We start from the raw sequence: 9,630 nt of genomic DNA, 5'->3' as shown, positions 1-9,630 counted from the left end.
TATTATACTTTATAGGTACGGTTTGAAACCGATCTTACACATTATACATATAACAACGATTTCAAACTACTTCTATAGCTATATATTTAGGAGCGGTTCAAACCGCTCTAAAACTCTTTAAGTGTTAGAATGATTTTAAACCACTCTTACATAACATGGATATAGGAGTGATTTCAAAATGCCTAAATGTTATGATTATAGAGCAAACTATTATATAGGTTCATTCCCATTTCATCAATACAAAGAGAAAATCTAACAAATTTAGCTGCAATACACGTGCAATTCACAGGTAATTTGTAATGCTCGTCCAAGCATAAGTATATAGAGCAAACTATTAAGAAATCAAACTACAGTATATAGATGTTTTGTATATCAATATACTATGGATCATACACGAAATGCCTTTACAAGTTCTTCATTTCATTATTCTCAAGCAATCACTAACATGCATATAGATTAACATAGTTGTGCTTGATGAAGCATCATAATTGTCATTCGCGATGATACTTGCAAGGTCCAACAAGATGGAAGTAGGAAATAAAAATTTATCATCAACAATGAATTTCGAATGTACTTTTGCCACAGTAGTATTATGCTCAAGGAGTCATCAACAAAGTATGTAGTTCAACATAGTAAAAAATTTAAATGCGATTGTAAAAAGAAAAAATAATAAATTATAGGATTAGACAAGGAAATTAAACTAGCAAATGAAACAAACACAGGTACAGAATTTAGGACATCCAAACAGATATCAGATATTCCTTGGACGGTAGAAAAATGCTAGGTAAACCGTTAAAGATGTATACATGGAGACTGTGAGATAGAAGGAAAAACAAGATTAAGTCATGACATATAGATGAAAACCATAAGGAGAGTACAAACAAGAAATTTGTAGAGCAACTCATAAGATACAAAAGGTCATCATCTAACAATTCACAAAGAGATAACTTCCACATTGTCAGTCCTTGCATAATTCGAAAACAACTAAATAAGCTACTCACATAACCCAACCATTATTAATTTTGTACCACAAAGAGAGGCAATAAATAAGGGAAATGTCAGCTAATTCTGCTCATGGTAGAAATGCAAGAATGAAGTATTGAGCAAAGGAGATAGCTAGTTGTGAACAAACAAATTATTGACACTAAGGATTCAAAATCAATAAGTCATGGAGTCACAGACAAAGTGTTCAACCATCTTTTGAAGTCTAGTAATTTATACCTAGTAATGAATATAGTCTAGTACGCAATCCGCCCATTCGGATCACACTTCGTCAATTTCTTCGTTGGAGTAAATTGTTTTCTTGAACTGTTAACAAACCTAGATTAATTAGTAAAAAAAAATCAGCAATGAAGAAACAAAGTCAAATAAAAGAAATTATTTGAGAAAATTGAGAATATGTCAAATATTACCATTGAGCTAAGTGAATCCTTCTCACCGGTAGCATTTCCTTCAATAATTTCTCTCATAAATTTCATCACATAAAACTCACATTGTTTAGCATCAAGTTGTCGAGGACCCTATGTTAACAAAAAATTATCAACGAATAATGCACAGTTAAATATTTTTAAATTAATCACAAGTAAACATATGTGTGTATATATAATATACAAACCTTTACGACTTCCCACATAGGCTTCTTTTTCCCTTTCCTTTGCTTGTTCGAATTGAACAATTTCAAGCTCCTTTGTACAACAAGAGTTGACAAATGAGCAATAAATTAAATTAAATGCTTAATTAATAAACAAATATGTACTCACATATCCACTACATATTTCCAGTCCTCATAACGATTGCGATGATTAAGTGAATCGAACAAATAAACCATCTCCACATAAGGGTCGATGACAGTCAAAATCCAATGACAACTATGCACAAAACAGATAGTCAATGCATAAATTCAACAGAATTGTTGACATAAATCTATTAAAAATGAAATTGTAATATTTATTTACCCAACATTGTGAGGTACCAAAACTAGCTGATTTTTTGTTCCACCACTCAGCCTATCAGCCAACACACTTGCCCAGTTATTCAAGTATTCAGTCTTTTCATTTTTGTCAAGTTTGGATACATATGACATTACTGGAAGGGTTTATGGATCCACAAATCTGAACTTATCGACCTTGTTTTCTTTTTTCATCTTTTTGAAGAGAAACATTCCATTCAAGCAAAAAAATGTTAGTATGTTAATACAAATAAAAGGAAAAAATGAGTGATACGAAAACTTACCACATGTAAGCAACCAGACAATTAGCAGATATTGGCTCCAACTCATAAAAAGGTGTGATGCCTTCAATGTTCACTAGCAGTTCGTACTCATGGTCAAAGAAATCATGATAAAAAACAATTGATATAGTTTTTTTGGGGCTGTCCAAAACACGCATAGAGTAACAGTACAATAAATGTAATGATCGTAGCACATTTGATGGCAAGACAGGATTACTTCTTTTTGCAACACTTTTCTTCTTTTGAGGCTTCTACAAATTGCAAATATAAACATGTTAGTGGAAAGTTCTATATCTTATGTTCAGCATCTTTCTGAACAACCCTTTAATTGGGTTTCAATTACCATCAATGTTCTTGTTCATGCATGTAACCTCAATGTACAGATTACATGTGTGTGCTAGCTCTTATATATCTTGTATTACTAAATTTTATCCAACAAATACGTACAACCTTCAATCAAAATCTAAGAAGGTTTGGTTGGAAAAATCCAGCTAAACAACTATGTCAAGCAAATGAGAAAAAAACCAGAAAAACATACACTGACCAAATCAGAAACTGGAAATTTGTGGTTGCTGAAACGAGTCCTCAAAAATTCCCAATGAAAAATTAAATTTGTACTCAGTGTGGTGGCCGAATGAGTCAAAAATTTACCTCATTTTTCATCACTACCCAACGTGCAGGCAAGCAACATGGGTCCTTATAGCGCCACCAATGGTGCCACATTCATTTGGAATGGGAAAGGGCAACCTTGCTGAATTCTCCACAACCTCATCAATCGAGACGCGCATGCAATTCATGGGTAATGGGACACCATGAAGTAATTTTCCATCCCCATTGGCATGAACAACTGTACCATAGGCCACAATATTGGACTTTGATTCCAGTGACAGTGCAACTGGCATACCCTAGAAGACAAACAATCATGTCATACATTGATGGACTCATTATTGTAAATAATATTAAGTATCCACAATTAAATACATATATACCTGCAAAAACTCAGTCTTGCTTAAAACTTGCATGTCCTCATCATTCAAAATTTTATTCTTCTTTGGTTTGATCTTATCCTCACTCGTGGTAGGTAACTTCACCGAGCAACTACCTTTCTCCTCAAACTCAAAGTCGCATCCACCCTTTTTGAACATTTCTTCAAGTTTCTGTATGCGTGTATCTTGTTCTACTATGCGTGCACTTTGTTCTGAGATTAGCTTCTTTGTCTCGTACAACTCCTTTTGATGATGAAGGATTAAGTCACCATCCTGAAGAGGACTATTCCAGATTTTGGAAACATTAAAATAGATTGTTGGAGTAATATGACATCCAATCCCCCTAATACGCCCAGCATGTTCTTCAGAATCTAGTGCATTTGTGAGGATATCTTTCCTAGCACCTTCAAACCGCAGCTTCCCCTCCTTTTTTTATTGAACGTAATCATCCTAACATGCCCAGACAAACAAAATAGTTACTAACAACAAAATTAATCAATAAAAAATAGTTATTCTTTCATGTATCACATACAATCTTTTTTGCTGTAATTTTGAGATCATCGCCTTCAAATTCACCCTCCTTATTGGCTCGTCCTCTCTTCCAAACAATATCTCGATTTATATCATCATCATCACATAAATCAGATGCCTACAAAAAAAATGAATCATACCCTATTCCTACAAAATTAGATTCAAAAATAAACCACCAGTTTCAACATACTCACAATTTCGACAGCGAAACGTGCATATCCTTTACGGGACAGCTGATGAGGGTATACGTTCTGCCTTCTTCTATTCTTTTGTTCATCACTTACTCTCTACTTAAAAATTAAAATCAATTAAGTTCACTATCAACATTCAAAATATATATATGTGAACTTTAATGCAAAGTGTCTGTGGTGTAGAGAAAAAATATCAATCTATGGAAGGTTCAAGGAAACAAATAGTTAGAGAACCCTTAGCCTTAGAATTACACAAGGAAACAAGTAATGTTATCTGTTAGAAGTATTGTTATAACAAATTATCTCTTCTATTAAGAAACAAAGCAAATGAAAGAGAGATAATGTTATCTAAGCCATTTTCATAAACATATTGCTTGTTTCTTCGACTTTATGTTATAACAAAAGTAAAGATTTCAGAAAGGAGTAAAAGTATGAACCCTAGCATCGAGTAGATTTACGTAAGATAAAAAAACCCCTAGTATGGGTTTTTTCAGAAGGTGGAGAACTGGAAATTTTAAAACTGACAGCAAATAAATGAATCACACTATGTTAAATAAAGATCCTATTGTAGAACATCAGCTAAGGAGCATTAGGACTATCTTCTAAAAATTAAAATCAATTTTGAATCTTACCCTGAAGTCGGCAGACATGCGAGTTATTACAAAGGAACTTCAATCCTCTTGTGAAATACCATAGCCAATCGGCGGATCTTTCAACTCATCAGGTTTATCTAGCTTGCTGAAAATAAACTTTTGAGTGAGAAAAGCTTTATATTGACGCCATTTATTATTTGCTGAATGTAAACATCCTTTCCTCCAAGTTGGATCAATATTGTACGTCAGCTGTAAAAACACATAAAAAATTTAACAAGCACATTAAATATAACATAACCATTCGAGAGCTCATTTAAGTTCTCAAAGCATTCTAACTTACATTCACCGATTCCCAGATTAACTCTTTAACATCATTTGGCACCTGCTTCCATGATTTGTATGTTATTGACATCTTTTCTCGAACGAGAACGCCAATGTAGCTTTGCATTTCACTCGCAAATTCTCCAACTGGCTGTCCAATTTTATTGAAGCTAACATCCTTTTTAATTCCTTGAGCCCTTAGCCAAACAAGCCTATCCAAACGTGTACGACCCCTCGATGTTCTTGTTGACTCCGTTTCTGTAGATTTCATTGAAGTTTGACCCTCGCAACTATTGTTAGTGGCAGAATATGAAGAACTTTCTTTACCCTTCTGAATTCTCAGTAATCTCTTTGCATTAGCTGCCATAGCGTCCACAAAGAAATGATGAGAACCCTGTTTCCTACAAAAGGCGGCAACCTGTTAGGCATTTAAATTATAGAGAAAATAAAGCGAGAATGAAGACAAATGACAGTTATATTACAATAAGAATAAATATGTTAATAAAATAGATCAACAAACAAAATTTACACACAGGTTAAACAATAGATTACACTTAATTATTGTCAATGCATGTCCCATCACAGTCTTCACGAATGCATGATGGTTCATTTTCATCTATGCTGTCAACGTCCATTGATTCCATTGATATAAACCCTCCTGTAGAACTTGGATAGTGGATTGTAGCATTTCCCAACTCATCACCATTTATGTATTCCATGTGATCCCTAGTAGGAGTGGCAGGTACATGCCATGCAGGATCTTGAGGATCTTCAATGTAGAATATCTGCTTTGCTTGACTCCCCAAGATAAAAGAGTCAGATTTAAATCCAATTCTGTTGAGGTTTACCAACGTGAAACCAAGTTCATCAACTTTAATACCGGTATTATTCTCAACCCAATTACATTTAAACATCGAAACTTGAAAATTGTGATAATCGAGTTCCCAAATTTCTTGAATAACTCCATAGAAAGTCATATCCGACACAATTGTATTTTTGTCCTTCACACTAGCAACTTGCATTGTCTGTGCAACTAAGCTTACTCTGGAGTTTTGAACAGCTCGTGTATCATCGCGCTCTTTTGTATGATATGTAACTCCATCAATCAAATAACTAGAGTACTTCAACACTTGATTGCTAGGTTCGCGCGCTATCCACTTCAATCTTTCTGATATTTGAGAGATGGAATTGCCAACTGCTCTCACACGATCACGTAACCAGCCAATTAACGTCCGGTTATGCTGATCTTGTTGCCACTTTTTGGACTTGGCTTTATGAGGAAAGCTTGAGTTCAAAAATTCCAGGTGCTCCCTAATGAACAGATTAGGGATAAGTTAACTAATGGAATACTAATAAGTTAATTAGTAGAACGTAAGAACAGTGCAATAAATATTAATAAGTAAGAGAATTACTCAATATAAGGATCAACGTCAACATCATTTTTCAAGACATAACGATATGCTTGATGCAACTCATCATGACAAGTTGAGTGTAATATTGAGCTAGATAGAGGCCTAGTAAGTTGTACTTGAAGATACCTTGATGGGATCCCAATTGTATGCACATTAGACATGTAATCCGAGCAAAATTCTACAGCCTCTTCAGCAATATAACATTCGGCTATACACCCTTCAGGACGATTGTGATTTCGCACATACCCTTTCAAGATCTTCATGAATCTTTCAAATGAGTACATTTGCCTATACTAAACCGGTCCACACAATTTGACCTCCCGTACAAGATGAACAGTTAAATGAATCATTATATCAAAAAAAGATGGAGGAAAATATTTTTCAACTAAACACAACACTGTCACAATCTCTCTTTGCAAATAATTCAACTTTAAGACATCTATCACTTTATTACAAAGCACGTTGAAGAAGCCACAAAACCGAGTGATAGTATCTCTAACATGTTTAGGCAAGACATCACGAATGGCGACTGAAAGCCATTGTTGCATCAAGTGTGATAGTCGTGTGACTTAAGGCCAATAAGTTTCAAGTCTTTCATCGACACCAGATTTTTAACATTGGATGAAATCCTGTGGGGATCTTTATTCCAAACAAAGATTTGCAAAGTTTTCTTTTCTCATCCTTAGTGTATAACAAGCCGCTGGCAAAAAAGTTCTCTTCTCCCCTATCTTTGGTGTCAAATCAATCCTCAAATTCATCTCCACAAGGTCTAGTCTTGCAGCTACTCCATCCTTTGATTTTCCAGGAATGTCAAGCAAAGTACCGATCAGACTTTCACACACATTTTTTTTCAATATGTATCACATCAAGAACATGCCGAACATGTAGATGTTTCCAATAATCAAGTTCAAAGAATATAGATTTCTTTTTCCAACATGATACAGCTTCGCCTTGCTTTAATTGAAACTTCCCATTTGCTTTTCCCGAACGATAATTAATTCTTTCAACTCGATCCAAAATTTCATGTCCAGTTAATGGTTTCGGTGCGGGATTAAGCTCTGGGTTCCCATTAAATGCTTTTTTTTGCCTTCAATAAGGATAATTTATAGGAAGAAATCTTCTATGTCCTGTATAACTCATTTTTCTACTATGCTTCAATTTTGTCGAATATGCTTCTTCACCACAAATAGGACATGTGCAATATCCTTTCACAACACAACCTGACATGTTCCCATATGCAGGAAAATCATTGATTGTCCATAGTAAGACAACCCTAAGCAAGAAATTCTCTTCTCGACATCCATCATATGCATCAACACCTATATCCCATAATCTTTTCAAGTCATCGATCAAAGGTGCTAAGTAAACGTCAATATCATTTCCCGGTTGTTTGGGACCTAAAATCAACAAAGTTAGCATCATAAATATTCTCTTCATACACAACCATGGAGGAAGGTTGTAAGTGATCATCACAACTGGCCAACAACTATATGCAGAACTCATCAAACTATGGGGATTGATCCCGTCTGCTGATAAGGCCAATCTAAGATTTCTAGGTTCAGCAGCAAAATCTGGCCACTTGTGATCCACTACTTTCCAAGCGAGCGCATCAGCCGGATGATGCAAGTATCTGTCAAGTACTCTTTTATCAGCATGCCAAGTTAACTCCTTACATATCTCCTTGTTCCGAAATAATCTTTTAAATCTTGGAATAGGCGGGAAGTACCAAAGGACCTTTACAGGAACTCCATTTATCGTACCTTTTTTACCCAACTTCCACCTAGACATCCCACATACAGGACAATTAGTCAAATTCTCATGCTCCTTCTGGTATAAGATACAATCATTAGGGCAAGCATGAATTTTCACATAATGCATCCCTAATGCACATAAGCTTTTCTTTGCATCATACAATGATGAAGGCAATTCATTATCATCAGGAAGCATTTCTCCAAACAAACTTAGTAAATCTGTGAAACTTTTGTCACTCCAACTATATTTTGCCTTCAAGTTATACAATTTCACAAGTGCAGATAACTTTGTAAATTTGGTACACCCCAGATATAAAGATTTATCAACATCTTCAAATAGCTTATGAAATTATTTTGGATTCTCTGCATAACTATCAAATGCAGCATATACCATATCAATAGGTTCCTCGACAAAAGATTTCTGTTCATCTTCCATTGAGTTATTGTATTCAGTCTTTTCACCATGCCAAATCCATTTATGGTATGTTAAATCTATACCATTACAACACAAATGTGCCCTTATAATGTCAATATTTCTCTTCTGCAGATTACCACATCTTGAACATGGACAAGATATTTCATTGGGATCGGTAGCGTTTCGTAATGCAAATTGCAAGAAAGACTCTACCCCAATCTCATATTCATGTGATAACCTATTCTTTGACATCCAATCTTTGTCCATTTTTTATGACTATCAGCCTGAAACACGTCAAAACCTACCTTCAAAAAACTATACATCATACAACAAATTCAAAACACAATCTCAAGTACCAAATACTATAATAAAACATTCAAGGTAATAGAGTAATACTCGACATAAATCAACCAGACAGAAATGTGTTATGTGATTTTGTTAGAACTAATTAATAAATAAATGATGATATTAACAAATCTTGGGTGTACATATATACAAGAGGATCAATTGGAAAGATTATTGGCTAACAAACCCTCACCCTAGATGTTACAATGGATTTCAACTTATTTGTTCATGTTATTATCTCAACTCTTGATCTAATCTAATGTTTGCGTTTATGTTAAAAAAAAATACATGTGTCTTGATCTAATTTAATTATTTTTTTAAAAAAAAAATATTCCTTAATAAAATTAAATGAGCATAAATAATAAAGATGACATTAATTAATTATTAAAATAATGAGCAAAAAATAATGAACTTCATATTATGAAAATTTAATAAGAGAACAAACTATAATTCAATGTGTAGTTGTAAAGGATGTAAAAAGCCTAAACTTGCACTAGATAAGAAAAAAAAACTAAAAATGAGCATGAACATACAAAAGTGTCAACATATGCCTAAAGAGCCAAAGAGAACAAAATTAAAAGTGTATTGAGAAATTACCGCAAGATACTGACTCTGCTCACATGGAACAGAACAAAAAGCCAAGAAGCACATGGAAATAGGAAGAACAATCAAACGGGCAATGTGCGAAACAACTATAAACTTCAATCAGTAATCAAAACAAAAAGGAAGGACTTTCTTCATTTCCCTTCGACCAATTTTCTGTTCCCCCAAATTCCATCTCCGTCCATCAAGTGGCAAGCCGTCCAAGACCTAGAAAACCTATCCAAACACACTATTTCGACCAATAAAAGTGAAT

The sequence above is a fragment of the Zingiber officinale genome, chromosome 2B (assembly GCF_018446385.1).
Source record: "Zingiber officinale cultivar Zhangliang chromosome 2B, Zo_v1.1, whole genome shotgun sequence".
NCBI lineage: Eukaryota > Viridiplantae > Streptophyta > Magnoliopsida > Zingiberales > Zingiberaceae > Zingiber > Zingiber officinale.
The sequence above is the reverse complement of the archived record's forward strand: the minus strand, read 5'-3'. Positions refer to the sequence as shown.